We start from the raw sequence: 13,832 nt of genomic DNA on the forward strand, positions 1-13,832 counted from the left end.
CCACAGATATTTTAGACTTTCATTCCTTCCTACAGACAGGATAGCAGACTCATCATTTTCTTTATTTTTTTTATTGTACTTTTAGTTTTTATTTTAGACTTAATCTAAGGTGGAATAATGTTTCTCCATGTAGACTTCTTGCAAAAGTTTAAGCAGGAGGTCAGCCATGATTTAATTGTTCCAATTCCTGGTTACCACTTAACTTTTTTCCCTATAAGTTTTGGTTCAATGAGAGCATATGTTTTGCCTTTAATGCATTTTTTGCTTTACCCCCTTTTTTTTTTTAAAGAAACTAACTTAAGTGTTTGGGGAGGTGTGTGGTTGTGGCCACTTAAAAAAAATTAAGAGATGAAGCATGATCTTGTTCCATAAAGTGTACAACAATGCTCTTCCATTGCTTGACCGATCTTCATGGATATACACACGAGGTTACACAGATGTTCTCAGCAAGTTTCCCTGGCAGCCAAAGCTTTCAGCAGTTTCTGCCATTCCCAGCCAAGACTTGACATCTGAAAATCCTAAAAGTCTTCTGTAGGTCCTGATGTCATCCTTTTCCCTAATACTTTAAAGGATCAGTCTCTAGAGATGCAGGCAGAAATCAACCACATGGTCCTGGCTATGTTCTTCTTGGGCTAAACCCTTTTCTCCATTTAACCCTTTTTATTTAGGGGACCAGCCACACAGATCTTCAGTGAAAAGAATAGACCTTGATAAGGGAACTGGCTAATTCCTCTGGTGCAAAGACTACGGGGTTTATTTACGAAAGGCAAATCCAAGTGCAAACTACAAGTGCAGTCACTGTACATCTGAGGGGTAGATCTGAAATGAGGGGAAGCTCTGCTGATGTTATCATCCAATCATGTGCAAGCTAAAATGCTGTTTTTTATTTTCCTTGCATGTCCCCCTCGGATCTACAGCAACTGCACTTCCAGGTGAACTTTCAGTGCAATTTCAAGTGCAAAGTGGATTTTCCTTTCGTAAATAATCCCCTATAAGAATGTTTTGCTATGTTGAAATGGGATCAGGTGCAAAGCTGGCTTTCGGAAAAGCCCGTTATTAATGTGGATGGGTGGGATTGTGTACTAGTGGATAGGAACTAGTAGCTCTGGTATTTTCCACAGTACTAGCCTAACAGTGCTGATAAAAGGAGAAAATCACTACATGATGAGATTGATATATTATTTTATGTAGTGAACTTTGTTATGAGCTGAGTTATCTGTGTGCATAAATAGTTTTTAAGCAAAATAAATAGGACATTCAATCTTTTGCACACACCTTTATCAATACCCAATGAGCAGGCATATTTATTCATACATGTTGTGGTGTTTTTAACCATTTAAAAGCAAGGTCCACACAAATTTGATATTTAAAGTGGAGGGTCACCCTGAAAAAAAAAATCACCAAAAACCCTAAAAAAATTTAAAAAATTTTTTTAACCCCTTCCCGCTGACCGTACGCAGAAATGCATACTCGGCTTTCCGGGATTATACCGGGATGATGCCCGCAGCTGCAGGTACCGTTGTTCACAGCGGGCGATCGGCTACCCGAATATAAAAACCGATGCGGCTAAAAGCCGCTCGGCTGTTATACTGGAGGAGCGGGAGGGGACATCCCCCCTCCAGCCGCCTCCCGCCACTCTTACCGGGAGGCGGCTGGAGGGGTGTCCAATCGGCTGCCTTCGGCGGCTGGGGGCGGGCTGCAACGAAGCTGTGGGCGGCTTCGATCCAGCCTTCTCATTGTAAACGCGGAAGCGACGTCATGACGTCACTTCCGTTTACTCGGCTGCCAATGGCGCCGGTTTTAAAAAAATAAACAGTATTCAGAATCGCCGTTTTCGACGATCTGAATACTTTGAAGTGCAAAGGAGGGATCGGGGGTCTTTTAGACCCCCGATCCCTCCATAAAGAGTACCTGTCACCACCTATTACTGTCACAAGGGATGTTTACATTTCTTGTGACAGCAATAAAAGTAAAAAAAAAAAAAAAATTTTTAAACACAATTTATAAAGTATAAAAATAAATAAAATAAACAAAAAAAAAATTTTTTTAAAGTGCCCCCACCCCCGCGAGCTCGCGCAGCGAAGAAAATGCATACGGAAGTTGCGCCCGCATATGTAAACGGTGTTCAAATCACACATGTGAGGTATCACCGCGATCGCCAGAGCGAGAGCAATAATTCTAGCCCTAGACCTCCTCTGTAACTCAAACCTGGTAACCGTAAAAAAAATTTAAAAATGTCGCCTATGGAAATTCATAGGTACCGTAGTTTGTCGCCATTCCACGAGTGCGTGCAATTATAAAGGTATCTATTATAAAGGTTTGGTATCTATTTACTCGGTGTAACATCATCTTTCACATTATACAAAAAAATTGGGGTAACTTTACTGTTTGGATTTTTTAAAATTCATGAAAGTGTCCCTTTTCCAAAAATTTGCGTTTAAAACACCGCTGCACAAATACCGTGTGATATAAACTATTGCAACAATCTCCATTTTATTCTCTAGATTCTCTGCTAAAAAATATATATATAATGTTTGGGAACGCTAAGTAATTTTCTAGCAAAAAATACGGATTTTAACTTGTAAACACCAAATTTCAAAAATAGGCTTAGTCATGAAAGGGATAAACTTACCTAAACCCTTGTTGCTCGGCAGTCTTTCTAATCTGCCTCTTCCTATTCCGCAGCGTGTTCTTCTCCTCGGTGAGCGGCCCCGTTGTCTTCTGGGAACTGTGTGTGTTCCCAGAACACCACGGGGCCATTTACAGAGCGGAGCACCGCGCCGCTCGCGCGTGCGCAGTAGGAAACTGGCAGTGGAGCCGCAAGGCTCCACTGCCTGTTTCCCTTACCTAGGATGGCGGTGCCGGGACCCGAGAGCCGATGGATGGGTCGGCCTCGGGCGGTCGACATCGCGGGCACCCAGGACAGGTAAGTACTTATTTAAAGTCAGCAGCTACAGTGTTTGTAGCTGCTGACTTTTACATTTTTTTTTTCAGGCCGGAATCCCGCTTTAAGTTTCAGATGGATGCCATATACTTCTGCTCTGCTATTACCTAAACCAGACAGTGTTGTCTCACTCCTGCTTCTGTGTTCTTGGTAATGTATATTACAAGTGAGACCTTTTCGTAATGACCCCCCTAAGTGATGTGCAAAGCTTGGAAACGAGTCGGTGGGTGACCTGCCTAATCCCATCTCGAAATAAAAAAATCAGTTTTGAGTTGTACCTATCCTGTATGATTTATTTAATAACGTGCAAATAGCATAGACGTGGGCAGTAACTATGGCAAAGATCTGCTAGCAATGTTACTAGTCTCATTAAAGATCTTAGCTAGTTGCTGAGGTTTTGCTTTGTGCCTTATTATTAATGAAAATTATAGTGCCTGTAATGACTTCTGGACAGGTTTGTTCTGCAATATGGCCCACAGTAGGTAATATCCAGAAAACTTCTTGTATCCTATGACAGTCCTGCTCCGTGAATCTATTATATTTGCTTGGGTTGTCTTGCTATTGTTGTAAAGCTTGTTTCTTTTCCCAAACGTTTTGTTGTGTTCTTTGTCACCTGTGTAGCATGAGCGATTTGCTTCTGTCTGTATTTACAATTTTTTCCATTACATGTTAATTTTTTTTTTCCCCCCGACAAGAATATTTGTCGTGTTATTTTTAAACATTGTGTTTGGTTGACAAAAAAGCTCTTAATAAACATTTAAAAAAAGAAAAATAAAAGCCAGCAGCTGCAGTATGTGTAGCTGCTGGTTTTTAATTTTTGCAGCGGTGGGCGGCCCGCTTTAAACCGCTGTATGGTCTTGGCCACTGTGCTGCAGCTCAGTTTCATGGTCTTGGCAATCTTCTTATAGCCTAGGCCAGGGATCCTCAAACTACGGCCCTCCAGCTGTTGCGGAACTACACATCCCATGAGGCATTGTAAAACTCTGACATTCACAGACATGGCTAGGCATGATGGGAATTGTAGTTCTTGAACAACTGGAGGGCCATAGTTTGAAGACCCTTGGCCTAGGCCATCTTTATGTAGAGCAACAATTCTTTTTTTTAGATCCTCAGAGAGTTCTTTGCCATGAGGTACCACGTTGAACGTCCAGTGACCAGTATGAAAGAGTAAGAGCGATAACACCAAATTTTAACACACCTGCTCCCCATTCACTTTTTTTTCCACTGGTATAGACATTAATGGCTGTGTGTTGAGTTATTTTGGAGGGGACAGCAAATTTACACTGTTATACAAGCTGTACACTCACTACTTTACATTGTAGCAATGTGTAATTTCTTCAGTGTTGTCACATGAAAAGAAATAATAAAATATCTTTTATAACAAGATAATCCAGTTCAACAGAGTGCATGTAGTTCCTCTAGTGATCGAATACCATTGTCCATACTTACATACATTATTGCATTAGATCCAAGGAGGTTGAGGAGTTTGGAATTCTGCAGTCCCGGTTCAAAGTCTGGGTTGGCAATTCCTGGGTTCATAGCAGTGATGTTTTTGGCAGTGGGAGAGAAGAAGTTGGTAGCAGTCACCAACTAAAAGGTCGGTCCTATGGTGGGGTGTAATTTTTTTTCAACTTTTAACACATAGTTAAGGGCTGAAAGATAGTCAAGCTACAGATCAGGATTTACATGGTACTTATTTGCCTATATATCTAGATCTGCTGATCAATTTGACATACACGCTTTACTGAATGTAATAATTTCTTATGTACCCATGTGCACAGATTGAGTTGCTCAGATTTGCAACAGGTTTATTTTTAAAACATAACAAAGCAGGGCAAGTGCGCATTTAGAGACAATCAACCTGCTCAAAAGGCTTTGTAAGTAACAAAAGCATAGGCAGCCAAAAATAAACACTGAAAACTACATTTTGTTTCCATTCATGTTTTTCTGCTGGGAAAAATAAGTTGTATTTTTTGCACATCATATTTCTTAAGGTGGCTAGGAACTGTGGAATGTTTAAGTATTGAAAAGCCAGAGAAAATAAGTCTGCAGTTGTTTTGCCAGCTAATTCTGGTGTACTGAAACAGCTTAAACAGTACTTTTACTATAGTGTGCTGGATTATCTAAGACTAAAAAGTGGACCTCTGCCCATAACTGATATTTCAGATATGGGTGGACACCGTTTGTGCCACATCACCTTCTTGTAGCTCTCAGAGGTTGCAGTTGTGATATTTGCATGTAGTACATTTTGCTGTTATAACCACAGTATATGCAAGATGATGGAATTCTTGTGAGAATGTCACTGAGAGATACAAGAAGTCAGAATGTGAACTAAGCTTAAACAAACAATAATAGTTTTGATTGAAGTTGTCTTTTAAAGTAACACACATACAACGTCCAATATCCAGAGGTGTATATTAGGAGGGCATAGGGGGTTCCAACCCCCCCAGAGCATCCATGGCATGGCGCAGCAGCTAGAGCTGACAATGTGCCCGTCTCTGTACCCTATGCATTCCTGTTCTCTGGACTCTGTTTCTTAAGCACTATTGACCCCTGTGACCCTTTGTGCGATATGCACTTGTTATGCTTATTATGCTTTGTTATGCTTTGCGTCTATCTATTAAAGTTCTTGCGGTAAAACCAAGGAAGCTTAGACTTCTGTAGTGTATCAATGCTTTACTAAACAGGATAAACTGCATATACAACTGTAGGATGCACAGTACAACACAACTCATAGCTTACATAAATATGCCTACAAATATAAGGATGTGCCATATGTACGCATTAAGTAAACTAAACAGTTACTTAACTTAGGGTTTAAGATGTAATGTCCTTCATGGTTCCTTGCTCAGTCCAACTCAAAAGTTCTCCAAAACTCTCCAGCTTCTGGCATCCATGTCTTCCTCTTCGTCCTTCCAAAGTCATCTCCCCGAACACATGTCTCTTTCAAAAGCTTGTTTCAAAAGACCCCAAGCCCCTCCCACCAACTTCCTGCATACCAACTTCCCCTGCTCAGCTCCTGTCAGGGCTGGGCTCAGCCCTTCCTTCTCAAAGCTGGCCACTCAGCTGTCAGGTAATTGTCAGCTCCTATCTCTCCACAGTGACTCACCTGTTGATGATATCCTGCTCGCCTAAGCCGTCCAGTCCGGATGATCTCTGCCTTCACCTTGGTCACATCTCTAGAGACGCTCTCCTGTTTTCCTGTTAAAGAATGCTTGGCTGACATTCCTTCTGGCTCCAGATCCTGCTTGCTGTTCTACTACGCTCATCTCTGGCTTGTCTGACTATCCGTTCCGGTTCCTGAACTCTGGCTATGTTTTGACTACGTTTACTCTGTTTGACCTTTTTTATTATAATTAAACAAGTGTGATTTAACTGTACTTCTGTTTCAGTCTGATTCATGGTTTCTGACAGCTCCAAAACCTATTCAACTGGTTTATTTACATATCAATGGAGGGGGAAGAGCCTCTGTAAACATATGCTCTTACTGAACCTAACTCTATATTATTGCTATCAAGACAATACAAATGGCCATAGCAACACATACCACCACTTGACTTTATAGGATAATATAGGAAACTTCAACACCTCTTAAAGCCTTTTGTCCAAAAAAAGGGCGAAATAACCCCCCTGTATTGTAAATGGGAGGAAAAAATTGCCTTTTGACCCCCGTATCTTCGGGGTGGTCAGACTTTTATTTTGTTGTCCCTGGAAGGCTGCAACATTACTTTTGAGCAGGGTTAACAGTGTCTTTGGCAGTTTGTGTAAGGAAAGTCCCAGATGAAAGTCTCTTGTCCTCTTGGTCATAAGGAAATGCTCAGATGAAAGTCCACTCCAATTCAGCTACCATCAGGAAATCATCCGCATTTTCCTCAGGCTCTCTTCTGGTCTCCCATCTAGCATGGTCATCTGCTTTGCCTGCTCCACCTCTAGATAGTCAGTACCTGAAAAGAGTAAGAGACAAAGCAGATTATATGTTCCTTCCAACTGTGCCAAAAACATAGCTCACTGCTCACATTTCTCTCTCTGCCCATTTCTAACTGCAAAACTATTGTAGGGTGCCCACTGTTGCCTTGAAACACTTTCACGGAAAGGCATTGACTTCCAACGTAATGAATAAACTTGCATGTCTCTCCGTGCTGTCCTGGGAAGAACACAGGCCTGCTGTTGTCCAGTCTTCACAGCATGGCACATTTTTGCAAAGTGCCCCATTTTTTGGCAACAGAAACACTTAATGTGACTGAATCTACCATTCCCAACCACTTGCTTCCACTTCTTAAGCAATCCTGGTGTAGGAATCCCAACTATTTCCTCTCTAGGGACCCCCACCTTAAGTAAATCAATCCACATGTGTCTCCTGGAGATCATAGGCCTTGCCTTCCTTGTATCTGACTCAACTCGGCCATTTGAGCTGATCAAATCCTCAGCTTCCTGCTTATGGGAAGTAACAGTGGCACAAGTCCTACTTCTGCTTACAGGCTTTTAGCCTTTGTCATTTGTTAGGGCATCATTAGACTTGTTCATGAGGGTTGCACACCGCTCATTCAAATCTTCAGCTCGGCCTACAGAGGTTTAAACACACTTCGAAGCCACTGCAGGTTTAACTTTGATTACCCTACTTTCTAAATCATTTGCCTTGCTTGCAGTTTCTTCCAAACACTTGGATGCTACTGCAAACTGCTCCTTCAGTAAAGCCCCTTTCACATGGGCTTTCTGATCATGTCCACCTGTCAGTTTTTCAGGCAGACCTGATCGAAGCCTCCATTCACTGCTATGGGGCAGCAGATGTCAGCGATGACATGTCCGCTGACGCCCGCTGCTATCTGGTCCGATCCTGTCCTTGAAATCCAGACGGTTGGAGACCCTATCTTCCATCCGTCTGGCGGATTGGATGAAAACTGGCAGGCGGTCCATTTTTATTTGATCTCCCCATAGAGAACAGTGCACAGTGAGCAGAGACGGACCTGTCATCCGCCTGCTGAGCAAAGTGGAGTCCGCCAGATGGGCCACCCGTGTAAAAGGACCCTAGAAAAGAAAGCAAATGCAGTTATTACATCTAAGAATTGTTAAGTTGCAATATATTACACTTTTGCTTTTGAGTTTAATACTGCTTTAACAACTGTTGTGATAAGATATTGACCAGACAAGGGGGCAGGAGCGTTGCTAGGTGGTAAAAAAATACAGGGGCTTCAGCCCAAAGTCCGAGCCCAGCACTGGGGGGTTGGGGGATGGTGTGTGTTACCTACATGTGACCTATGGTAGGTTCATGGTGGTTACTGACAGGACATAGAAAGGAAGGAATCACATTGACCCTATGCTAGGTACATAGTGATCTCCGATCAGGACATAACCAGGCAGGGATCACATGGCCCCTATGATAGGTTCTTGGCAATCTTCGACCAGCACATAGTCAGACAGGGATCACATGGCCCCTATGGTAGGTTCATAGTGATCTCCGACCTGGCCATAGACGGGAAGGGATCACATGGCCTCTATGGTAGGTTCATAGTGATCTATGACCTGGCCATAGACAGGAAGGGATCACATGGCCCCTATGGTAGGTTCATAGCGATCTCCAACCAGACCATAGCCAGGAAGAGATTACATGGCCCCTACGGTAGGTTTCACAGTGATCTCTGACCAGGACATAGACAGGAAGGGATCACATGGCCCCTATGGTAGGTTCATGGTGATCTCCAACCAGGACATAGCCAGGAAGGGATTACATGGGTCCTATGGTAGGTTCATAGTGATTTCCAAACAGGACATAGCCAGGAAGGGATCACATGGCCCCTATGGTAGGTTCATAGTGATCTCCGACCAGAACATAGACAGGAAGGGATCACATGGCTCCTATGGTAGGTTCATAGTGATCTCCGACCAGGACATAGACAGGAAGGGATCACATGACACCTATGGTAGATTCATAGTAATCTCCGACCAGGACATAGCCAGGAAGGGATCACATGGCCCCTATGATAGGTTCTTGGTAATCTTCAACCAGGACATAGACAGGGAACACATGGCCCCTATGGTAGGTTCATAGTGATCTCTGACCAGGACATAGTTATATACAGTAGTTACATAGTAGGTGAGTTTGAAAAAGCACACAAGTCCATCAAGTCCAACCTATGTGTGTGATTATATGTCAGTATTACATTGTATATCCCTGTATGCTGCGGTCGTTCAGATGCTTATCTAATAGTTGTTTGAAACTATCGATTCCCCCCGCTGAGACCACCGCCTGTGGAAGGGAGTTCCACATTCTTGCCACTCTTACAGTAAAGAACCCTCTACGTGGTTTAAGGATAAACCTCTTTTCTTCTAATTTTAATGAGTGGCCACGTGTCTTGTTAAACTCCCTTCCGCAAAAAAAGTTTTATCCCTATTGTGGGATCACCAGTACGGTGTTTATACATTAAAATCATATCCCCTCTCAAGCGTCTCTTCTCCAGAGAGAATAAGTTCAGTGCTTGCAACCTTTCCTCATAACTAATATCCTCCAGACCCTTTATTAGCTTAGTTGCCCTTCTTTGTACTCGCTCCATTTCCAGTACATCCTTCCTGAGGACTGGGGCCCAGAACTGGACAACATACTCTAGGTGCGGCCGGACCAGAGTCTTGTAGAGCAGGAGATTTATCGTTTTATCTCTGGAGTTGATCCCCTTTTTAATGCATGCTAATATTCTGTTTGCTTTGTTAGCAGCAGCTTGGCATTGCATGCCATTGCTGAGCCTATCATCTACTAGGACCCCCAGGTCTCTTTCCATCCTAAATTCCCCCAGAGATTCTCCCTCCAGTGTATAGATTGCATTCATATTTTTGCCACCCAAATGCATTATTTACATTTTTCTACATTAAACCTCATTTGCCATTTAGTTGCCCATCCCATTAATCTGTTCAGATCTTCTTGCAAGGTTCTCCTGCAGAGAAGTTATTGCCCTGCTTAGCTTAGTATCGTCAAATACAGAGATTGAACTGTTTATCCCATCCTCCGGGTCATTTATGAATAAATTAAATAGGATTAGTCCAAGCACAGAACCTTGGGGGACCCTACTACCCACCCCGACCATTCCAAGTACTCCCCATTTATCACCACCCTCTGAACTCGCCCTTGTTGCCATTTTTTAATCCATGTACCTACTCTATGGTCCATGCCAACGGACCTTATTTTGTACAGTAAACGTTTATGGGGAACTGTGTCAAATGCTTTTGCAAAATCCAGATACACTACATCTACGGGCCTTCCTTCATCTAGATGGCAACTCCCCTCCTCATAGAAGGCTAATAGATTGGTTTGGCAAGAACGATTCTTCATGAATCAATGCTGATTACTGCTAATGATACCGTTCTCGTTACTAAAAACTTGTATATAGTCCCTTATGATCCCCTCCAAGAGCTTGCATACTATTGATGTTAGGCTAACTGGTCTGTAATTCCCAGGGATGTATTTTGAGCCCTTTTTCTACAATAATCTGGTACCATTCCAGTCAGTAGACTGTCAGTAAAAATTAGGAACAATGGTCTGGCAATTACTTGACTGAGTTCCCTAAGTACCCTCAGATGCAAGCCATCTGGTCCCAGTGATTTATTAATGTTAAGTTTCCCAAGTCTAATTTTAATTCTGTTCTCTGTTAACCATGGAGGTGCTTCCTGTAATGTGTCATAAGGATAAACACTGCATGTTTTGGTTACTTAAGTCCCCCAATTCCCTTGTGAAGACTGAAGAGAGGAAAAAATTCAATACCTTTGCCATCTTCCCATCCTTTGTAACCAGATGTCCTTCCTCATTCTTTATGGGGCCAGTATCGTCTGTCCTCCCTTTTTTACTTAAAGAATTTCTTGTGATTTTTTGTGCTCTCCTCCGCTACGTGTCTTTCGTGTCCTATCTTAGCCGTCCTAATTGCACCCTTACATTTCTTGTTGCATTCTTTATAAAGTCTAAATGCTGATGATGATCCCTCAACCATGTATTTTTTGAAGGCCTTCTCCTTCGCTTTTATATGCATTTTTACATTGGAGTTAAGCCATCCAAGACTTTTGTTCGCTCTTTTCAATGTATTACCCAATGGGATGCATTGGCTAATGCCCTTATTTAATATGCTCTTAAAGAAAACCCATCTCTCCTCCGTGTTCTTTGTTCCTAAGATTTTATCCCAATTTTATGCCTTCTAGCAAGGTTTGTAGTTTAGGAAAGTTGGCTCTTCAGTGTCTTTGTATTCCCCTTATGTTTCCTCTTTGTGTGATTTATACTGAAGCCAATTGACCCGTGATCGCTGTTTCCTAAATTGCCCCGTATTTCCACATCCGTAAAAAGGCCGGTATTGTTGGTAATCAGTAGATCCAGTAACGCTTTATTTCTAGTTGGTGCGTCTACAATCTGAACCATGAAATTGTCCTGCAAGACATTTAGGAATTGGCAAGCCTTAGACGAATGCGTGGTTCCCTCCGCCCAGTCTATGTCTGAATAAATAAAATCCCTCATTATGAAAACTTCCCATCCTTGCTGCTAATCCAACTTGTGATAGGAGATCCGTCTCCTCCTCCTCCCTCAGGTTAGGGGGCCTACAGCATATTCCCAGTAATATTTTCCCCTTAGCTTCATCCCTTTGGAGCTCTACCCATAAGGATTCCACCTCCTCCCTAGCTCCCTTAGTGATGTCATCTCTCACATTCACTTGTACATTATTCCTGATATAAAAGCATACCCTTCCCCCTTTTTTACCCTCTCTATCCCTGCGATAAAGGGTATACCCTTAAATGGTTGCCAGACAATCATGAGAGCTGTTGAACCAGATCTCTGAAATTCCCACAAAATCCAAATCCTCCTTGTACAACAGTATCTCTAATTCACCAATCTTGTCCGCCAGGCTTCTGGCATTGGTGAACATGCCACGTAGTTTAGACCGGTCGCATACTATCCTCTTATTGGGTGTTCCAAGATTGCAATTAGGACTTGCTACTATACTTACCTTGGGTTTATGTGCTTTAGTCAACCTACCACTAATGCCCCCAATACTACCCTCTGTAATATGTTCCCCGCTGACTATCTCTACTTCTGGGCCCCCCTCCATCGCCTAGTTTAAAAACCCCTCTAACTTTTTGGCCATCTTTACTCCCAGCTGATCTGCACTCTCCCCATTTAGGTGCAGTCCGTCCCTTCCATAGTACTGGTGATCAACTAAGAAGTCAGCCAAGTCCTCCAGGAATCCAAACCCCTCCTTACTACACCAGTTCTTCAGCCACTTGTTTACTTCCCTAATCTCCCTCTGCCTTTCTGGTGTGGCTTGATGTACCGGTAGTATTCCTGAGAATACTACCTTGGAGCTCCTTTTCCTCAATTTAGCTCCCAAGTTCCTAAAATCGTTCTTTAGGACACTCCATCTGACTTTGTCATTGGTGCCAAAGTGCACCATGACAGCCGGGTCTTCCCCAGCCCCTCCCAGTAATCTGTCCACCAGATCCGTGATGTGCCTAATCTGAGCGCCTGGTAGACAACCTACAGTTCGGCGCTTCAGGTCTTTGTTACAGATTGCCCTCTCTGTCCTAAGAATTGAGTCCCCTACCACCAGAATCTGTCTTTCCTTTCCCTTCGCTTCTCCCCCACTCTCACTGGAGGAGCTCTTCCCCCGGCAGCTAGGAGAGTCCCTCAGCTCCAGCAGTGCTGGTCCCTGACTGGTTTCACCAATGTCACTCAAGGAAGCATACTTATTGGGATGCTCCAGCCCTGGATCGGCCTCCCTGGCACTCCCCCCTCTACTCTTCCTGACTGTCACACGTCTGCCTGCACCTCTTTGTCTTGTCTCCACCCGCCTCTGTGCTGGCCCCTACCGGCACCTGCCATGTATGTTCCTGGCTCTCCTTTAGTATGGAGGGACTTCTCAGTGCTGAAAGTTGCTTCCCCAGATTCAGAACCTGGGCTTCCAGGGAAACAATGTGCTTACATTTTGCACAGCAGTATTCGCCCTCGATCGGATGATCAAGGAACGCATACATGCCGCAAGATGTACAACGAGTCGCATCTCCACACCCACCAGGCATCGTACCTACTAATTTAATGAGGATTGGGGATTATGCCCTGTCCAAATGACCTAACAACTAGCTTCCTGACACTAATATTCAACAAGACAATACACAGATACTCAACAAAACAATACACAGGTACTCAACAAGACAATACACAGGTACTCAACAAGACAATATACAGGTACTCACAGATCAGTGTGCACTCGCTGACCAACGTGCACACACACACAATACACAAGTACTAACGATCCACACACACACTACTCAGACAATACTCAGGTACTCACAATACACAGGTACTACTTGACACTAACTCAACACAGCCCCCGTGCACTCGCAGCACTCATGTACTTACAATACACAGGTACTTGACCCCTGTTATACCCTCTTGTTTTCAACTCTGGTTTTTTAACTCACCACTTAGTCCAGTTCCACTTGGTCTAAGTTCCAGAAAGCTCAAAGATGAGCAGGCTCACAATGAGTTCTACAGAAGGTTATATAGGCCTCAAGCACCTGTGACCAATAACCACTTCCCTTAATTAGTAGGTTGAAGGAAGCAAAGAAAAAAAAAACATAGACAGGAAGAAATCACATGGCCCCTATGGTAGGTTCATGGTGATCTCTGACCAGGACATAGCCAGACAGGGATCACATGTCCCCTATGGTAGGTTCTTAGTGATCTCCGACCAGGACATAGACAGGAAGGGATCACATGGCCCATATGATAGGTTCTTGCCAATCTTCGATCAGGACATAGTCAGACAGGGATCACATGGCCCCTATGGTAGGTTCATAGTGATCTCCGACCTGGCCATAGAGAGGAAGCGATCACATGGCCCCTATGGTAGGTTCATAGTGATCT

The sequence above is a fragment of the Aquarana catesbeiana genome, linkage group LG08 (assembly GCF_042186555.1).
Source record: "Aquarana catesbeiana isolate 2022-GZ linkage group LG08, ASM4218655v1, whole genome shotgun sequence".
Lineage (NCBI taxonomy): Eukaryota > Metazoa > Chordata > Amphibia > Anura > Ranidae > Aquarana > Aquarana catesbeiana.